The sequence below is a fragment of the Phyllostomus hastatus genome, unplaced genomic scaffold (genome assembly GCF_019186645.2).
Source record: "Phyllostomus hastatus isolate PE091 unplaced genomic scaffold, TTU_PhHast_1.1 phas_contig_86, whole genome shotgun sequence".
Classification (NCBI taxonomy): Eukaryota; Metazoa; Chordata; class Mammalia; order Chiroptera; family Phyllostomidae; genus Phyllostomus; species Phyllostomus hastatus.
The window spans coordinates 17422393-17445336 of record NW_025333977.1 but is presented as its reverse complement, the minus strand read 5'-3'; positions in this window follow the sequence as shown (position 1 = coordinate 17445336).

Sequence of the window (22944 nt, the reverse complement as noted above, 5' to 3'; positions counted from 1 at the left end):
ATGATGTAGCTGTGAGGAGGGAAGGGTGATGGGGAGAGGGACTTAAATAATTTCCTTTAAGCCCTGTGCTATAGACTGACTACTTGCCTAAAATTTTTATATTGAATTCATAACCCTCAATATAATGTTGTAAGGAGGTCAGACATCTGATAGGGTCAGTAAGTCAGAACCCTCGTGAATCGGATTAGTGCCCTTACAAAAAAGATCTTGAGGAGTTCTGCCCAGTCTACCATGAGAGGCCACAACAAGAAGGCAGCTGCCTGTGAACCAGGATGTGAGCTCTCACCGAACACCAAATCCATCAGAACTTTGATCTTGAACTTTTTAACCTCCAAAACAGTGAGAAATAAATTTACTTCGTTTATAAGCCACTCAGTCTATTGTATTTCATAAGAACAACCTGAGCAGACCAAGATAAGCTTTAAATTTACTTTTCTATTGTTTTCTAACATTTATTTATTCTGAATAAGTGTCTTCTCTCAAACTGCCATCCATTTTTAGATTTCACTTATTACTTTCTGGGTGTTTAACACTTTTTTCTTTGCCTTTGGAGTTGTGCTGTACATTGCAGGGTTTCTATCAGTGTTTTCTAAAAGTCTGTTTATCCATTTGTGGATTCAGAGTAATTCTTTCAAACTTAGACAACAGTCTTTCTTCACTTCTAGGAAGTTTCTTCAATTTTCCCTTTAAACATTGGTATTTCTCCACTGTCTCTTTAAGTTTCTTTTCAACAATATTCGGGACTTCTTGCTTCTCTTATGTCTGTCATATTTCTGTCTCTTTATATCTCTTTACTCACTGTGGGCCATTTACTCAGACCTGTATTCTTTTATATTAAATCTCTCTTCATTTAATATATCTTTTAAATCATTTAAGTTATTTATTTAAATATCTATATGCTATTTATTTCAATAATTTCTATTTATTTTATATGGAGTTGTCTGTCCTATGGTTCATGTTTTATTGCTTTTTATCACATTTCCCATTTTTTTCTGAAACAACTTCTTCCTTAGGCAAACATTGTCAGGTGTAAAGAGGATATGCCAGAATTTCCTGTTTTTAAATGGGATCCATTTTCCCCAAAGTCAAACTTTTTCAGCACTTCCTGCACAGAGAACATCTGCATAGGACTCATCATATTCTCAATCCCTATTTACAATAAAAATATTTTACTGCCAGATCGTGTGTGACAGCCCAAACCCTCACATACAGACTTTTATAGTTCCTGCCTCCATCTCCCACCCTTAATAGACTACTAAAATTTCACTGTGCTGCATGAATTTCATGGTTGGCCACCAAAAACACAAGAGAAAAAATAAAAAAATAACCTATTTTGAATACTCGATTTACTTTTTACTCTAGTTAAAATATCAATCAAATTTTTGATCACTGTTTCATCCATAACTCCCTCAAGTTATGACCTCTTTCTATCCCCACCCACTGCCAGTGCTTCACTGTCTCAGTGCCAAAAACCTGCCTTTGCAGTCATCCTCACACTTTCTGTCTCATTCCCCTGCTCCTCTGGCCCCAGCGATGCTCCAGCCCTGCTAAGACTGACCTCTCACTAGGCCTACCAACTTTTCACTCTTATTTCCCACTTCATGTCTTTATTTTCTTCCTTAGGTAACTTGGACTTCATAGTTGATTATTATCATTTTTTGATCCTGATCAGTTAATTACCCCCTGGACGTTTGCACGTATGGTTAACTTAGTGTTTCACCAATATTTCAAGTAGCCATGTGGCACTGTGCATAGTTATCACAATATTATTGACTATATTACTTATGCTGTAATTTATATCCCATGCCTATTTTGTGACTACTGATTTCTATTTCTTAATTCCTTCACCATTTTTACCCGAACCCCCAGCCTCCTATCCCTCTGGCAACCATCATCCTGTTTTGTGCATCCGTGAGTCTGTTTGTTTTGTTTGTTGGTGATAGCATAAAAACAGACATATAGATCAATGCAATAGAATAAAGAACCCAGGGAAAACCCACAACTATATGCTGCAAAAGTAATTTACTTATCACAATCGCTTCCTATACAAATTTACTTCTTTTTGGATGCCCTTAAGTCAGTCCTTTCACACGTGTGCTGGAAAACACTCCCTGTTATGTTTTGAACTACATTAGTTTTTATTAGTTTCCTTCTCTCTGTCCTGTGTTAATATTTTGACACTTTACTAACTTATTCTATCACTTTACAAAAAGTTGCTGTTTATTGTAGTTTACCAAACTAAGAAACTGACACACAAAACCAAAAACCTGTCTTCAAAATATACCTACCCTTCTGCTGCAACCCCATTTTTCCTCTCCCTTCTTAGAAAAAGAATCTTAAAACTTTTCCTGTGCTCAATATCTCCTACTATTCTGCTTTTATGGAAATTGAAAGAAGCTTCATGATATGAGAAAAAAAGTATCTAGGGAAAATGAGAATGTAAGTGCTACAAAGCATATCAGAAGTTATGTTTCCCTTGCCCATAATAAATATATGGTGTATAGAATTATCTCATAATTATTTAAATTTCTCAACATTATATTTTTTCCAAAAACTCCATTACAATAATAGATTATGTGAAACAAGGTGTCTAGGTTCTAAACTTGATATAACTTCAAGATAGATGAATTATTTAAATAACTAAGATAGACTTATAGTCTTGTTATTTTTAGAAGCATCAGTGAAATATATACATAAATAAAAATATTGCTATATTTGTGTAAACTCCTTTCCTTATACATCATTGAACTAGGCACAATAAAACAATATTTTAGAAACATTTATTGATAATTATATAAATTCAGAAAAACATTATATAACATTTATTTCATTTCTATGGTTTTCAAATTTTATTTTCATTTGTAGTCATTTTTAGAAATGTCAATAACTCCTCTGGTATACATATTTCCATATCTTCATTATAACACACAGTTATACACTATAGTTTTGTTAAAATGCCAACTTTTTGCTAAATACCATTGTAAGTTGAATACATATCAATATGAATCGATAATATACAAATTTATATGTATACATTTTCAAATATGGAAATAATTGATTTGCCCTGCTATTGCTTTGAGACATTTAAAATGTTCTGACTTTGGTTTACATGTCAAATGCTACTTATAGTTCACAAAAGGTGATACTCATAGAAAACTAAAGGTGTAAAACCACACACTAACAGTGTTAAAATGGGTGCAAGGGAGGCCTGTTTAAGTTTCAATGTCATAGCTGTGAAATATTCATTCTTTCCCTTGAGTGTATGGTTTAGCTATGAAATACTCATGACAGAGAAAAGAATATAAACAAGAAGGCTGCAAAGGATAGAAAATTAAAAGTGCTGAAACAAACGATGTATTCTAAAACAGAAGAATTAAATACTAAACACTATCACAAACTCTTGTCTTAGAGCTAGAAATGCATTGGAATCCAAAACAATAGATGTTTCCTGCTTATAAGATCAACTTACTGAAAGAATATTAATAGAAAAGTATGAATCAGTGTTCAAACCTTAATACAATCTTTAAACCTATTTTGTAGTGATAATGAGAGGACGTCAGAAATGACATAGTTCACACACACAAAATAGCATCAGCTTACACACACACACACACACACACACACACACACTGCTAACTAATCTCACAGATTTCATTTGTGTTGGTTAAAGCTAATGGTCTTTAAGGTATACGCTATTTTATGTCCCTTTATTATGTTTCCCTGATCCCACAGTTAAAATAAACAGAGAAATATTTTTTATATCAGTGTAAGGAAATTGTTCTTCTAAACCTGGACAGAGGTAAAATGTGCTCTTTGGGGAATTAGTTTTTATTACATGGAAAACATTCTAGCACAGCCCAAACCACCACTTGATTGAAAAATGTAAAACCATTACAAGTGTAATGAATATACATTGCACATTCACAAAGTTTAAATGTAGAAAAATGAAACTTTATATTTCTGTAACTGAACCTAGTTTAACTTGTTAGTTTTCCACTTACATTTTGGAGTATAATGTTCTGAACTGATGGTAAACATAGTGCAGGGGTTTTCTTCCTTCTCTTTCTGTATTTCTGGCCAATGGAAAATTAATGTGCAGAGCTTCATTTGCAATCATGGTATCGAGGGAAATATGGCACATGGTTTATTATTGCCTTCTGTTCCATATAGGACTCGGAAGTGTACATAATTTCTGATATTTTGTTGTAAAGAAATGTTTGTGTGGCCTTTGTATTTCTAATCTTGTGTTAACTTTTTTGTATTTCTGCTTCCATGTCTACTCAGAATTCTCATCATCATTCTCTTTCCAAATATGATGCCTCTCCATACTGACTAGCTCATAGATAGCTAATCTTTTTTTTTTTTTAGGGGAATATAAGAACTATGGAGGTGTATTATTGTATACCATTCTAGAAGCCAAAAACTCTGTGTGTCTATTTTCAACTTTACATATTCTAGATACTTTATTATCTCAGCAAGTTATCTATTTAACTTGGCATCTCATGAACCTGTTTTTCAATTGCCCTGACATCAAGCTAGGTATTTAAACTTTGCTAAGATGCTTTCAGTCTATTAGACTGAAAGCAGAAGGCACATTCTTTATACATTCAGAGATCTCTAAGCCTGTCCAGGTTTCTCATTTCTGCCTTCTTCTAACAGCTTGGAATTTGGCCTAGTACGAGAAAGGAGCATTGCCTTCTCTGTACCACTGTCTCAACTTTATTACTTTTGTTGTCTTTCAATTCTTAGACTTTTCCAGATCTTGGCCTAGAACTTGACTTTATTTCTTCTCGGTATAATGCGAATATTAGTCCTTATATGTTGATGCTAGTATTTAATTAATTTCAGTGATATACACTCTATGCCCTTAAAGTGGGTTAAATAGTGGCCCCAAAGATGAGTCCATAACCTAAATCCTGGAGCATGTAAATGTTACTTTATTTGGAAAAAGAATACTTGCAGATAAAATTAAATTAAGGATACTGAAATGAGAAGATCATTCAGGATTACCTAGTTAAACCCTAAATGCTATAATAAATATCCTTATACAAGGCAGGCAGAAGGAGGTTAGAGAGACAAACACAAAGGAGACAATGTAAGCGTGGAGACAGATATTGGAGTGATGCAGCCTGGAGACAAGTAAGTCCATTAGCTGTAAGAAACTGTAAGAGGCAGTGAACAGATTTTTCCCCAAGGGCTCTGATAGAAGCATGATCCTTGATTTTAGATTTGTTGCTTCTATATCTACAAGAGTATAAATTTCTATTGTCTTAAGTATCTTGCTTATGGTAATTTGTTACAGCAGCCACAGGAAACTCATACAGCCTCACTTTACCAAGGACTGAAGTTTGATTGTTGAAAATAACTGAAGAAAACAATTTAAGATAAATGTGTATGTGTCTATATCTCAAAATGTACAGGCTCTGCAAATAAAAATATGATTTGAAACACTGTAGTTGCTGTTACAAATTTAGATCTCTATTCAGAAATTCTCTGTTTTAGACTATACAATAGGCAAAATAATACTTTCTCAAATATGGACATGTTCTAATCCTCAGAAACTGTGAATATGCTGTTTCATGACAAAGAGGAATTGAGATAGCAGGTGAAATTAAGCTCGCTAATTAGCTGACATTATCATAGATGATCCTGGGTTTTCCCCAATGAGTTTAATGTAATCACTAGCTTCTTTAAAGGTACAAGAGGAGGCAAAGAGTCGTTGTTTGAATGATGTGTATGAGAAAGACTCCACTGCTCCTTGCAGGCTTTGAAAATGGAATGGGTCCCAAGCCAAGGAATGAAAGCAGCATGTAAAATCTGAAAAAGAAAGGAAAACTGACCTCATAGAGCTTCTTGAAAGAACACAGCCTTGGTGATACCTTGCTTTTAGCCAAGATCCATTTTGGACTTCTGAACTCCTATAAAATATCCCAAGTATTCAAAAATCTGTGTTTCTTAAGCTACCCAGGTTGTGATAATTTGTTACAGCAGCAGTAGAAATCTAATACACATATTTACTAAGGATTGTATTTAATGGAGATAGCTGAAAATAATATTTTAAGGTAAACATTTGTGTATGAACATCTTAAATACAAAGGTGTTGCAGTTAAATTGTTTTAAAAGTTGTTGTTTCTTTTATGAATTGGTAGATGTATTCAGAAGCTCAGCTGACCTCTGCTTTAGATTATCTTTAACCAATATCTAAGGCAATGTTCATATTAATCTATCACTGCCATATGGATCAGGAGAGAAGTGTATTGGATACAATGAAGCATTAGGTAAAGATCCTTTGCTAAAACTCTACCAGTCTCTTTCAATCTTGCTATTCTTACAAAGGATAATGATTTTTCATCTAGAAGGAGTAGAGCACTAAGATCCTATTTCTAAGATGCTGCATGGTGTGTTTTTTCCCCCACAGTGGAGTGAATACTTTTACTCTCAGCAGGCTCTTTCTTGGCTGCCTTGTTAATGATCAGCTTTATCCCTGGAAGATTCTTCTCTTTTCCAAGCTTAATGCATGACCGTTGAGATCTCCTCAAAAGAAAGTTGATAAGATTAAATAATCTTTTTTAACAACTGAATGCAATACATTCTGTTTTCCAAGATCAAATCTTCTGCCATTAGTCCACGTGCATCAGTTATTTTATACAGGGAACCAGGAAGATTGGGCAAAGACTCTATTGAGGACGGAAGCAAAAAATTTGTTGTGAATCTAACTTAACTTTACTTGCTTGTATCTCTCTGAATTTCAAAGTCCTCCCAGTTTATTTAGCTTTGATATTGATAACTATGTATAATTTTCTTAGATACTCTTTCCTTGGCATTGTCCATTTTCCATCAAGCAAAGAGAAGAAAGGTCACTGTTTTTCTTTTAAACCATAAGAAAACAACCCTCCGTCAGATTTTAAGACTCTTATATTATCCCTGGCTGGTGTGGCTCAGTGGACTGAGCACTGGCCTGTGAACCAAAGGGTCACCAGTCCAATTCTCAGTCAGGGCACATGCCTGGGTTGCAGGCCAGGTCCCCAGTTGGGGGCACACGAGAGGCAACCACATATTGATGTCTCTTTCCCTCTCTTACTCCCTCCCTTTCTCTGAAAATAAATAAATAAAATCTTTTTAAAAAGACTCTTAGATTGGCTAAGAATTATTTTATTTTTATGACAGACACATTTGAATGAATTAAGATTCTATCAGAAAATTTACAGCTCTTAAATTTTTCAGCAAATTATCTCAAATCTTTTTATAATTTATCTGGTTTTAAAAATTAAGGTTAAATTTTTATTAACAAAGTAAAATGTCTTAATTTAGAAAAGCAATACATATTAGTAATAGAGAGTAAGGGAACACCCATGACTCTACAACCATAGATGAGCTCCATTATCACTGAAATGTTTACTCATCCAGACCACTTTGAGTACACCCAAACAAAATGTTGCTGGCAGTATAGCACATTTCTTGCTGAAAGGTGACTTTTTTTTCACTTAATAAAAATGTAAATACCATTTGATGTCAATAAGTTAATATTTCTAAGTGTCATAAAGACCAATGATACCAAAGTTGTGAAACACTATTATAATAGAAATTGGAAAAGAAAATTGCCCATGCTAATGTGGCTAACTGTTGTAACTTCTTTTAAAAAAGTAGCCACGTGGTACACATTTCTAGGAATATTTTAAATTAATTTATAAAGTAATATGTTTATACGATTTTGAAATGTCTTTATTTAATTATTTTACTTTCAAGAAAATGGAATAAGTACTGCGGAGTGTCATGTCAGTAAGAACTGGTCCACCTTGGTAGCACAGTTCCCATTAGGAATGCTCTGGGAAGAAAATCAGTTTCCATTTGGAAAAGGTGAATTTAAAAGCTGGGAGAAATGAAAACAGAAAGAAACTTATAGTAAGCACAGACAATAAGGAGATTTGGAGTAGTGACAACTTAATAAACAAATATAAATATTTTAGTGAGAGAGAGAGAGAAACATCAATGTGCGGTTGCTGGGGGCTGTGGCCTGCAACCCAGGCATGAACCCTGACTGGGAATCGAACCTGTGATTCTTTGGTTCGCAGCCCGCGCTCAATCCACTGAGCTACGTCAGCCAGGGCTAAATCTTAAAATTTTTGAGCAATGAAAATAGTTTCTGCTCTTATTTTGGTGTGGAGAAAATTAGAGAAAATTTTAGGGGTCTTGCATTAAATAAATAATCTGAATTTTACTGACTTTATCTATCACTTTCACATTAGCAAGGTTTAAGAACAAAGACATAGAGGGTGGTGCCAACATTCTGTTCATCAATAGAGACAGACTGTGAATATTAACATTAACCAGAAGGGATTCTTTAGATAGCTTCACCAAAAGTGGAGCTCACTACTTTTGAAGATTGAAATATTATAAATTGTGAAACCAACTTTAATCAATATCAGGTATTAATATTTAATATTCCAATTATTAATCAATTGGTTTAGGAATTTCTAATTTTGATTTCCATTTTCTTCCATTAGACAGTTTTTCTTTTCTTTTCACCCAAAATGATTAAATTGACTGGCCACTAAACTGACACACACATTCTAAGACCATTCTTTACACTGAATAGAAAATAAATATTTCATTGCTTTATTCCACTACATAATATCCAGGACATCTGGTTATAAGCCTCTAAAACTACTTAGTCTGTGTAATATGAAAGTTTTGCAAATAAGAATTCAACTACTTTTTGTTTAGTATGGCATCGACCACAAAATGGTGGGCCATGAGTGTGCTGAACTATTTAAAACATATCAAAGGAGACAGGTGGTGGACAGAAGCCAATCCTTGTATTTCCTGCAATCTGAAGGCAGCACATGACTGAGTTTTGCAGTACAAACACATTAATTGGCTGGGAGGCCTATTCTAGTCTGTTTTTGACTATATGGGAGGTTGACAGCTCCTTATTCAAACCGTATAGACAAAAGGAACATACGAAGAATTACTGTGAAAGAGAGAAAAATAAGGTAGGTAAACAAAACAGAGAGTATTTGATTTCTTGACTGTCAAGTTTTCTCTCCTCTTTAACTTTCATTCCCCTTTCTATGGTGACTAGAAGAAACATCAATTAAAAGTTACTACCAGTAAAACACCACTGTGTTAATAGTGGCTGCCATACCTCCCTTGCACAATGGTGGTTCATCCAGAGGCAGAATTTTCCTTAATTACCGACAGAAGGAGTTTCTTCAAGCATTGTAGATTTAGCTGCATATGAGGCATATGAAGAAGCAAAATAGTAAAGACTAAATACTGGCAACAAGTACGAAAGACAACTATTCTAGTAGTAATGTGGTATTTCCTTTATAGCATGCCCATGTAAAAAATGTAGCACAAGGTCACAAATAATGACCACACATTTCATACATATATCAGTTGATTATCACTGATATTATTTTATTGAATGTACAAACTGACTATAGAGGCTTCCATACATCAAAAGCATGTGGGAATGTTAGCTAAGTCAAAGCATCCCAATCAGAGAAATGCTATTAAGGCCCTGCTGAAACAAATCCGAATTTAATTTAAACTCTGCAGGAAAGGGATCTCTTTTTTTCTCAACTGCTGTTTTTGCCTCAATACCAGGGAGTGGGGTTTTTTATCAGCCACCTGCTCTTCCACAAAACTGTCTTAACTGAAATGGATTTTTTGTCTTTTTAATTTTATGGTTTTCAACAATCAAGGTTCATGATCCGGAACTGCTAGCCTGAGATATTTCTGAGAAAGAAAAAGAGTAAGCTGTCTTAATTTTCTGAATCAGCTGAAGCAAAATAGGAAGATATATGAGTAAATATCATTTGTGAGACTTTCTGTATTGATCACGAGCAGAAAGGGAGGTCAGTACCATCGCTGTTTCTGACTTTATGTGAAGTATCTTCAAATGGGAAAATACAATTTCCAGTGGAATGCTGTCTCTTTTAATTATTTACTCTGCATCACACAAACCATTTTGGAGGTGGATTGCAAATCATAGTTTCTCTTTAAATGACATTTTTATTTTGTTTCAGAAATTGCTACACCATTCCTTGAGTTAGGGTGGACTGAGGAAGACTAAATGCTATGGTTGCATGTGTTAATCAAAGAGGTATTTAAAATATTACTTCAGTGATATCATCTTCGGTTATGCTGTTTTATATATTCTGATCACTAAAGTCATTTCAGATGACAAAATGGCAAAAAATTAAGACCGACTCTGTTGTATTAAAACACTCTGGACCAGAATCCCTTCAGGTTACTACAGGTTACTCTCTGTATTTACACAGAGTCCCCTTTATTTAATTTTCAAATTGGAATACCATGATAGATATTGTAAGGATGAGTATTACATCCTGAAATTTTATGAGTGGTAAAGTATTTTCCCCAGAAATGTTTTAAAATTACCTTAGTAATTTTATATTTCCTGGGTTGTTGAGACTTCATAGCAATTTTTTACTGGTAGATATGCAATATATTTTTGAATGAATTAAATGTAATTCTTTCTAAGGTCTTTGAAGGAATACAAAGTTGGATAATAATTAGTCATAGCTCTCAATATAATTTTAATGTAAAACTGGAGATAATTAAAATAAGTGTCATTTAAGGATATGATCATGTTCTGCCTTTTCAATTGGATTAAGCAAAATATGTAGGTTTTTGAAAGACAGAAATAGGTTCTTGGAATTAAAATTTATTAAGCATTTTGCTTGCAGATGGTAAGTACCTTGAATGTAATAATGACAACTTTAGATTTAGGTAAATAAGAAAAAACTGGAGATATTTGAATAGATGAGTGCCATAGTAATATTCAAACTTTCTAGAGTATACAACGAAGTGTCTGGTAGCCAGTGACGGAACTACCGCATTGCTGGAAAAGGGGCAAACAATTATTTCTATAAGATTGTGACAGGACATAGCTGAGCAATAGCCATTCTTAGGTAGGAGCTCACCAGCAGCCATTCCCAGACAGCACCCTTTCCCAGATAAGCAGTTATCTCAAGGTTGTACATTAACCCCTGTTTTAGCAGTTGCACTCCTTCCCTTCCTCCTTCTGCCTGTGTAAAAAGCATATAAAGAAGCCTCTAGCTTAAGCTCATTGCCCAAAATTTGGATTTTTATCTCCTCTGGGTCTGCATGTGTGAATAAAACCCACTTTGTAAACTCCCAGGTCATCTGAGTCCTCTTTTCTGTAACAAGATCATGACTCAAGGATGGGAAGATTTCAAAATTCACACATGCAAAAAAAAAGAGAGAGAGTTAAAAAATTGGAGATGATATAAAAGTTGGGATAAAAAATTCTTAAAAAGTGAGAAGACACAAATGAATTGTTATTTGAAGTTTCTCTTTACAAGAAAAAAACATTGTACACATAAGTAAAAACAAATAAATAACAATAAATAGAAATATATCACTCATATGTTCAATTTGGAAGGTTGAGAATCATAAAGGAGGATCATTAAAAGATAAATCCAACATATTATGTTAAAAAAAAAAAGCTGGTACTGCTATTAAAAATGGAGAAATCTGGCTAGGTAAATCTTTTTGGAGGGAAGGTAATTAATTCAGCAATAAGAATGGTATTAGCATCAGGGATTTTCAGAGGAGATTTTCATAAGGTTGTTTAAAATGTTAAATGAGAACACAAATATACTGATAAATGAGTAATTTAATACAGGTGAAAATAGAAGTTTGGGGCATAAATGAGATTATAAAGGAAAGATTTCAATTATTGAAGCAGAAAGGACCAACTAAGGGGAACTTAGTGAATGTGGATATGTGAAAAATTACCTATGAATTTTTGAGACAAGATTACAGAAGCCTGAGGAAGTAAATATTGTCAAAGGATGGAGAGAAAGCAAGTCTTTGTTTTTATTTCTGTTATTTGTATTTGTTTGTTTTGTTTATTATCAATTTATCATCGCCATGCTAACAGCTTATATATAGGTATTTTTATTTATCTCCATAAAATGTAATAGAATGAATGAAAATTCAGAGCACTTAGAAGAAAAAAAAATATGTATTTTCAGATTATCTCAGTGTTACTAAATAACTTTAATATTGATGGTCAAGCTCCAGCTGCATCCCTAGATCTTGATTTAGTTTGTTTGGCTGGGGCAGGGATATTCTCACTTTTTAAATATCTTCCAGTTCTTCTTGTATAATCTAAGGTTAAATAACACTATAGACCATGGTTTGCTTACTGTAGTTTCATTAACTAATAAAAAATGAGGACTGGCCCTGGCTGCTGTGGCTCAGTTGGTTGGGTGCATTCTGCAAAGTGAAAAATCGCCAGTTTGATTCCCAGTCAGGGCACAAGCCTGGGTTGTATGTTCAGCTCTGGTGGTCAAAGTGAGAGGCAACTGATCGATGTTTCTCTCACATCAATGTTTCTCTTCCTCTCTTTCTCCCTCCCTTTCCCTCTCTCTAAAAGTAAATCAATGTTTTAAAAAAATCCTTTAAAAAATGAGGACCATTTTAAGACACTGACTGGAAAAATAGTAATTTTATCCCTAAGGTAGATTTACAGTCAACTTTTATAACCAAAATACCTTAATGTTATGAAGGACACATTAAAATGTCCTCTTGATTTACACTTTTTGTAAGCAGAAAATAAGATTCATAGACTAACCATAATCTTAACCAGCAATTATGGAGGACTCATGGTGAGCCAGGGGCTGTTCTAAGCAATTTGTATACATCAATGGTTGTAATACTGACAATCAACTTTTCATTATACAAATGAAGAAACAGGGAGAAACACGTAAGGATTATGTAACTCACTCAAGGTAACACATACATTTTTTGGCAGATCTAAAATTGCTTTCTGGGCTGCCCAGCTCCAGAACCAACTCTGCAAGCTACAGTTTTATCATAGTGATAAACTCATATTTATGAGTTTCCTGAACATTTCATCAACTTTTTTTTCACTGCATGGTGCTGTCTCTCCTGTGAGATTGAAATTGTCCAGGAGATATGTAAACATATGTACAAAAAAAAAACATTACAGAAAAAAAGTGATCAGATAAATGAATAAGTTGCTATTTTATTTGTTACTTATAGAAAAGGAATCATAGGCAAACATTTTAATAAAATATTTTCACCTTGATAAACATTAGGATGGATTCTCAATGAACATATTTATAGTTAGGAAGAATTAATTCACTAAAATTAAAAAGTGCAGATTTTATTTATTATATGACATAATTAAACTGTCTGCCAATAAATTTATAACTTTAGAGTTCTTAATCATTAAAGTTAATAGTACATTTGACAGAAAGCTCAACATTCCTGTAAACAAATGATTTTGACCAGAACAGCAATAATGGAAAATATATGTGCAATTATGTGAGGATATATTGATTTATTGATTTATTTTTATTTTTTTAAGATTTTTATTTTTTATTTATTTATTTTTAGAGAGGGGAGGGAGGGAGAAAGAGAGAGAGAGAGAAACATCAATGTGCAGTTGCTGAGGGCTATGGCCTGCAACCCAGGCATGTGCCCTGACTGGGAATCAAACCTGTGACACTTTGGTTCACAGCCTGCACTCAATCCACTGAGCTACGCCAGCCAGGGAGGATATATTGATTTAGTAGTTTGTGATAATCCAGGAAAGTGTGAACTAAACATGCCTTATAAAATATTATTATAGCCTATGTATGTCATGGATAACGTGGTTATAATGAATTTTGTTTTTCTAATTTATGACTCATGTGGGTCTATTACAACTAAAGATAATTTTTAAATGTAACCAGAACTTGACAAATTTGGGGGGATAATGATAAATTGTAATTTAAATATTGATCCTAGGGAAAGGTAGGTAAGCAGGTATAGAGATATTTAAGATAAATATAATGCAGATGCTAATAGAGGAAGAAATAAAATAAGCATCCCCACTTAACATTTCTAAGTTTTTCCTAGATTTTCTAGTTTGTGCCCTAAAACATATGGTTCAAGTATTTCGACAGAGAAACATAAAATAATTTTCAACTACTGCTGGCTTGCTTGCATGATACAACTGTTTCTAGGTTAGAACAATTTGGGACAGTCATCCTTGGTCTCAAGGTGACAGACATCCTGGCAGAGACTCCAGAGGCTGATGGGAGTAACAAGAGATGTGGATGAACCAAACAGCTCTTCATGTTGTAAAAATAATAGAAAAAAAATTGAATATTGGTGCTAATTCACACATAATCATCTCTGTGTTCTGTTATAAATTAAATCTAGCGCATCAACTCCAAGCATCTCACCCTCATTTGCCTAAATGTTGCCATTTTCTGGTTTATTTTTGTCTTAAACGGTGTTTTTTTTCTTAGCCATTTTAGGCTTATTTCAATGGATTGGTAGGTGAGTGTAAGGTAGGGAGAAAAAGAATTTAGTTTGTGAGTTATAGTTTTTATTTGTTCATTATAGTTTCCTCAAGATTCTATGCGATGATCTAATTCTTATGTTTAGTTTTAAAAGTCCTTTACTATAAAAGCAACTTTAGAGGAATAAGTAAATCCAACCCGTTCAAATATTTATATTTAAGTATAATTAGTAAATGTTTTAGTATTGTGTTGTAACTTGAGTATGAAGAAAATAATTAACATTTTAATAAGATTAATGTCAACCCAGAGAAGAATCCACTTTGACAAAACACTTCTCTATTCATTTTATTACATTAATTCAGAGGCTTTAGTAGTTTGCTAAATTGCCATTACACGATACCACAGTCCGGGTGGCTTGAAAACAGAAATTTATTTTCTCAGAGTTATGGAGCCTGGAAGTCCAAGATCAAGGTGTTAGGAAGCTTAATTTCTACTGAGATATCTCCCTTTGGTTTATAGATGGAGATCTTTTTGCTTTGTTCTCACATTGCTTTGTCTCTGTGTGAGTGGAGGAAGAGAGACCTCTGATGTCTCTTTCTCATCTTAAATGGATACTTGTTCTATTGGATGACAGTCCACATCTATGATATTATTTACTTAAATACATACTTAAAAGCCCTATCTCCAAATACAGTCATGTCGGAGGTTAGGACTTCAACATATAAATTTAGAAAAAAACATAATAAGTTCATTACAGAGAGAATATTAAAATAACTTACAATTGATAGATCAAGAAAACAATTACTCAGATTGAGGGGTAGGAGTGACTGCCACTGGACCATAAAGTCCTCAGTAAAGTCTCCACTCCTGATAAAAACAGATTTCCATCCTAAATAAAATTAACTTAATTTGCTGCTTTGGCCTCTTTGAGTCATAGGGTAAATCTGCTTATTATCATTACAATAGTACCAATATTAACTTCTCAAAGGTAATATTTACTTCCACAAATTTAAAAGTTATCAAATCTAATACACAAAAACTTCTGTGCAACACAATGGTAACAATTGTTATACTTCTCAGCTGTATGTTGCTTAATCTAAAAGTAATATGCATAGTCACCCCTGGCTGGCGTAGCTCAGTGGATTGAGCGCAGGCTGTGAACCAAAGCATCGCAGGTTCAATTCCCAGTCAGGGCACATGCCTGGGTTACGGGCCAAGTGAGAGGCAACCACACATTAATGTTTCTCTCTCTCTCTTTATCCCTCCCTTCACCTCTCTAAAAATAAATAAATAAATCATAAAAAAAGAAATACTTTTAAAAAAAGAACTACCCTTTTAAAAAAATATGCATAGTCACCACAAACTATTACTCTTGGCAAACATTCAACTGTGTAAATGTGCTTTAAATGAAATACATACCGTAAGATAGCTCAAATTTCTTTTCATTAGTTTAATATTCAGATTTCCAATTAAAAAGTAACCATTTCCTATTAATGATATAGATAAAACTAATACTGTGTCTTAAAATAGGTTTTATAATTTTCTTTCCCTAGGGTTTAACTTGATCTTTCATCAAACTTAATGCACTTTCTATTTAAGTGTTCAACAAAATGTGCTGAGATTTATTTGCAAGGTTAAGGAAAGTCTCACACTTAAGAAAAACACAAAAATATTTTTGCAAATGTTTAAATATATGTTAAAATATATGTTAAAATATATTTAAACATATTTTTGCAAATGTTTAAATATCTTTTCACTTTTTAAAACATGGTAATGTTTCAGCTGAGAGTCTAACATGTCTCAAACAATTACATTACATTTTCCACGACTCCTACTTCGTAATGTTTTCCTCTCAGGAGGTTTTAATAATAGCACAAATCCTATTTTTATGGAGATGATATTGAACTTCGAAGTAGTTCTTTAAAACTTAAGCTTATAAAAGTTCCTTTTCCAAAAATAATTCACCATTGAAGTGTTCTTTAACATCTGTCAAACTGTAGTCAGACTGCCAAAGGAAAGAATAAAGCTGTGATATGTGTCAAAGAGGGTACTTACCTGCCATTGAACAAGTGACATAGGACATGCTGGTTAAAAGGAAAGTCACTAGAGGTATTTCACCTAGATTTAAATCTCATTCTTGCAATTATTAGCTGTATGTGTTGGGAAGTATTATCTCCCCCTTCATGTAAAAATTGGTATATGAAGAGAAGACATCTGTTTGCAATAGTACTGTGACACAATATGTCACTCCTGTGACAATGATGAAAGCCTGAAGACAAGTAGCTTCACCAAACTCTTCACGGGGTATCCTACTGACCAACACCAAATCTTTCGACCTTTCCAGAGGAAAAAGAGGAAATGGGCACGCTGAATCTTAATCTTTATTTAATCGTGTGTGAACAGTTGACATGTACCAGACATTATGTCATGTGCTCGGAAATGTTATTTCTCTTACTCTACATTGTACCCAAGTAAGATGTGCACCATTATCCTTGTTTCATATTGTTCCTATGAATCATCCAGAGTCAAAAATGTGTCATCATTTTGCAATTTAAACCTTAGTTTGATGTTTTTATGTATAAATGCACCCCCCAAATTTTGCCAATTATTTGTCCTTATACTTAGTTTAAAACGATGGTCACTATTTGCATGTGTTAACTACATTGTATGTTACTGGAGGTGAGTTCTGATTTGTGGCCCTTGAATGTATTATGAAACCTTAACCTTAACTCTATCTAGCATATAGTGTCTGACTGGAATACTAAAGAAATGGGAGGAAGGGGGAGGCAGGGAAGAGAAAGTGAGAAAGAGGGAGAGGAAGGGAAAGAATTTAATAGTCATTAATTTTCTAAGGAGTTTTCAATGTTCACAGATGGTAGATCAAAAGTTTTCCAGTGGTGTCAAAGGAAATAGCAGAAGTTGTTGTGACAAAACGTAGTAAATGAAGTTCATCTTTTTAATTAGTTTCTTTAATGTTGACCATTTTAAACTCAAATATATTCCTAACCTTTTTAATCTTATCTATGAATAATATGTTATAGTGAAAGTTAACATAGCTTTAATAAAAAATAACAAGTTCTTTTTAATACTAAATATTTAACATTAGTAATTTGTTTAAAATTATAAAACTTTAATTAAGGTACACACATGAAGAGTATTATCTGGAGGACACCTACTGGCCATTCATATTTGTGTCTTAATGAATCAATTACTGTTCAAGATGACATTCACCTTGCAGTACAAGAAACAGCCTCATCACCATTCCTGTGTTGGTTTAGTCTGGTATTGTTAATATCTATTGGTGAAGCTAAATAAGACTTAAAAGTAAATTTTAAGCAGAGTTTAATTACAATGTGAGGTAGTTCCCTCATGACTAATTATGTTGAGCATTTTTTGTGTGCTTATTGGTAATTCTTATGGCTTCTTTAGAGAAATATTATTTTCAAATCATTTGCTCATTTCCAATTGGGCTGTTTGTTTTGTTGTGGTTGTTGCTGTTTAGCGTTAAGAGTTCCTTTTATATTCCACTAAATAATTGTTGATCAGATATGTGATTCACAGGTATTTCTTCCCATTTGTGGGTTGCCTTTATTATTATTATTATTATTATTATTGTTATTATTATTTTAAATCATTGTTCAAGTACAGTTTTCTGCCTTTTACTCCCATTCTAGCCCATTCACCTATCCCTCCCTATCTCCCTCCCATTTCTACACCCTTCCCTAGTTTTTGTCCATGTGCCCTTTATATTTGTTCCTGTAAACCCTTCCCATTCTCCCCTGAAATTCCCTCTTCTCATCCATCTGGTCACTGTCAGCCTGTGGGTTGCCTTTTAATTCCATTGACAAGGTCATCTAGTGCACAAAGCTTTTAAGTTTGATGAAGGCAATTTTTCTTTTATTTTTGCTTTCCATGTACATTTTGGGTGTTACGTCCAAAAATTATTATCGAATCCAATGCAATAAAAATCTTCTCTAATGAGTTTTGTATTTTTAGCTCTTAAGTTGAAGTATTTGATCTATTTTGAGTTAATTTTTTATATGATACAAGGTAAAGGTCCAACTCCATTATTTTGCATGTGGATTTCTAGCATACCCAGCACCATTTGTTGAAGAGACTTTCATCTGGTAATTATGAGAATCCTATTCTCCCACTCCTCATGGGTTGCTGATTTCTGAATGTTGAGCACTGGTACTGTACTGGTACAAACAGGTTCTTTTGTAATGTCAAAACAAATTAATTTCAAACAACACATATGAAGTTTAACATGATAGCAAGATTTTAGTGCAGCTAAGGGAAATAATACACCCTCAGGGAGTATCTGGACAGGCTCCAGAAGCCACTTCCCCAAAGTTTCTGTTAGTCTTCCATATATTTTCTTGGTTCTCGGTAATCATCAAGGTGCCATTTAAACCATCCAATCCAACTTCCTGATTATTCTGCGGCTTGAGCTGTGTCTTCCTCCTGACCAATTCTCTTCTAGGACCTATTGGAGCTCTACCCTCTATCCAATTTTATTATCTATCCAGTTTTTCCCAGGCTAAGTTCTTCCTCTTTAACTTGCCATATTGGCTCTTACCACACATGTCCAAAAATAGAATCAACTCCCCTTGCAGCCATCTTGACATTTGTTGTGCATATAAAAAGTTATGTTAATTCATCTGGTTTCTACTGCACATGTGCCTAGCTGAGGATTTTTTCTCTTTTCCTCCCTTGATAAATTTATAATAGATCAGTAGTACCCCTGGGGAAATTTTCTATTTGCTCTGAGGATTAAATCTTCTTGATGGTAGTCCCCTGATTATGTGAAAGGGTCTATAAATGCTACACCTTCTTAATAAGTTTAATGAATGCTGTCCTAATATCTGATTCAGCTTTTCAGTGTATTAAGTTTAATCTGTTTCCCTTTGCTTCCTTCCATATTAATAACTAGCTAACTGCCTATGCTAACAGCACCATTAACTTGTGACTTTTCAAAAACTATTTTTGAAAAGTGTGTATTTTTTTTAATGTGAGGTATCAAAATTTCTGTTTTGTTACCTCTGTGGTCAGCTAGTAACCTGACAACTATATTCTTAAATTTCTGGCTCCAGAAAGGGAGACCAAGAAAATGTGCTCTGGCATTTTAAATGTGAAAGGGGAAAACCAGCAGCTTCAAACAGTTGAACCACTTACTTACAGCCTAAGTGTGACCAAGAAATGAGGGTCAAAAAATATTTACATACATGCCTCCTACCTAAGAACAATAGTCTTTCCCTGAAACTAGAATGCCACAGTTGTTTTAAATGTCTAGTCATGCTTCAGAATTACAAAATAGTGTATTGTAATATTTCTTCTCATTTAATGGTTGTTTTGTTGGAGCAACCTACCGTGAAACCTTCCTACTGCATTTTGCACTAAATTATTCCTCTCCTATCAGTGGTTTTAAGCACATGAGTTCTATAATTCTCAAAGTTAATAAACAAATGCTTAACTCATATTGTTTTAGATTAAATACAAAATCCAAATATTTTTAAAATTTACATTACAAAAAATGTCTGCATAACATATATTATTTCTACATAGTAATAAAAACATTATTGGAATTTCATAATTTCTTTCTTTAGATTTTTTCTATCTCTAAGATGGACTTTATTGTGAAGAATGTAGTATGATCATTACAATATCAAAAGGTATTATTGGTATGGTTATTATAACTCAATTAGAAACACATTCACTTCCCCTAACCTGATATAGCTCTTACTTACATCTTTTATTTATTTATTTATTTTTAAAGATTTGATTTATTTACTATTAGAGAGAGGGGAAAGAGAGAGAGAGAAATGTCAGTGTGTAAGAGATACATCGATTGGTTGTCTCTCACACACCCCCAACTGGAGATCTGGCCTGCAACCCAAACATGCGCCCTGACTGGGAATTGAACCAGGAACCTTGCAGTTCATAGGCCAGCACTGAATTCACTCAGCCACAGGAGCCAGGGCTTACTTATACCTTTTAAACTGGGAACTTCTCTATTTACTAAAACCAACAGTTATGTATAGTGAATCCAAAGTAATACAATGTCCCTGGTGATAATTAAGAAATGTATTAATAAAAGTATTAATGATTACCTACTAATTATTTGTATAATATGATACATTTAGCTAATGCAAATTTGGACACATCTGGCAACAGAGAGGTAATGGGAACTAGAAATGGTCATTGTTTTCATTATTTATTTCGTTGTGTCTGGTATGGTTTCAGTGAGAATAGAAATTCATAAAGATGGAGAAAAAATATGTGTAATGATTCACCATGCTGCCACATGCTTTTCATCCCTGCATTGAGCATAGCCAGAGAAAATTTGCATTTACATGGGAAATGGAACACAATTATTTTCAACTCTGTTATTAATCTTCCTGCTTAGTGCACAACCTAGTAAGGAGAGGGATGACTAATTAGTAATAACCTGTGTTTTGATTAACTGTAGAGGTGATAAAGTATTGCTAAAAGTAACTCAACTAATTTGCAAAGAATAATACAACACATTTCGGTCTGAGGTTAGCTCATTAAACCAGAGAAACACAAAGACCAGAAGCAAGTAAAATTCCTAGACACATGTATAGGATATTATATAAAATAGGAAAAAATGTAGAAACATAAGGAAGCAGAGAGTACAAGGAGATTTAAACTTTGGAGAACTCAGATTTCACTCATAGTTGTGGATTTTTAAAAAGTCAATTTTTAAATAAGAAACATCAGAACTATATTTTTCTTCCAGTTAGAGTTTTTTTCCTTAAAAATTACAAGAAAAAATGTATCAAATAAGTCAACTAATTATACATGATAAAACTAGTATTTTGGTATATTTAGATAATAGAGCATCAGAGACATTCTTAATTGTTATACCTTTTAGTAAAAAAAAATATTTTTTTCTCATTAGAAATAGTGTAATCCTGTAATATTCTCACATATTCAAAATAACAAGATCTGAATTTAAAAATTAAAATCTGAACATCAAGGAGAAAATACAGATGGCCTTGGAATTGATTATGACTTTTTAGATATTGCACCAAAGGTACTATCTATACTGAAAAAATAAATGATAAATTGGACTTCATTAAAATTAAAAATTCCTGCGCTGCAAAAAAACACTGTAAAGAGAAAGGCAAGCCACAGACATAAGAATATATTTGCAAAAAGACACATCTGGTAAAGTAACATTATCCAAAATATACCAAGGACTCTTAAAACTCAATAATAAAAAGTTAATCTAATTTAAAAATAAAATTGGCCAAAGGCCTTATTAGACACTTCAATAAAGAAGTTTTACAGATAAAAAATAAGCGTATAAAAAAGATGTTTCTTGTTATATGTCAGAAGGAAAATGCAAATTAAAATAATAGTGAGATACTATTGCACACCTATTAGAACGGGAAAAATCCAGAACACTGGCAATACCACGGCCTGACAAGAATGTGGAGCAATCACTCATTGCTGATGGGAATACAAAATGGAACAGTCGCTTTGGAAGACAGTTTGGCAGTTTCTTACAAAACTGAACATATTCTTAGAATATGAACTAACAAACACACTCCTTGGTATTTACCCAAGTGAATTAAAAACATATCTACATAAAACCTGCAGACAGATGTTTATAGCCGTTTTATTCATCACTGCCAAAATTTGGAAGCTACCAAAACATCCTTCAGTTTGGAGAATTGACAAATAAACTGTGATGCATCCAGAGAATGAAATATTATTCAGCACTAAAAATAAATGAGCTATCAAGCTATGGGAAAAAAAAAAAACATGGAAGAACCTTAAATGCATATGAGTGGTGAAATAATCCAAGCTAAAAAAGGCAACATACTGTTTGATTCCAACCACTGCTCATTCTAAGAAAAAGTAAAACTGTGGAGACAGTAAAAGTTCAATGGTTGCCAGGGTTTAAAGTGAGAGAAAGATAAGTAGGCAGAGCCCATAGGACTTTTAGGGTAGTTGAATTATTCTGTGTGGTACTATAAAAGTAGATACCTTTTATTGTACAGTTGTCCAGACCCACAGGATGTATAACACCAGTGGTGACCTATACTGCAAACTATGGACTTTGGGTGATAATGATCTTTCAGTGTGGTTTTATCAATTGTAACAAAGGTATCACTTGGGGGCAGAATATTGACCATGGGAGAAGCTATGCATGGGAAAGGCAGGGGTTTATTTTTGCATCTTTGTACAAAGATACAACATATTTGTATCTTCCTCTTGATTTTGCAATGAACCTAATACTTCTCTAAAAGCTAGTCTTTTTAAACAAATAAAAAAGTTGATAGCATACTGTATATGGTACACCCATTGTATACATGTGGAGTTGAGCAACATTTTTTAAGAAACCAGACCAACCAATTCTTGTTGTGAATAAGATTCAGTTCTTTAGGACTCATCTTTCTGGAAGGCAAAGTGCCTGCCCTCCAGCTGCCTAAGGGAAATTTCTCTTCTTGACTGATTCAAAATCAAGGGGAGTTTAACTCCCCTGCATTTTCTATGTACTGATTAGCTGGCTACAGATTTGGGCCCTCTTCATTTGGCTAAAATTGGTAGAAAGGACTAGACAGAGCCCTTTAGAAGGACCTCCTTGGAAAGAATGAGAATGAAG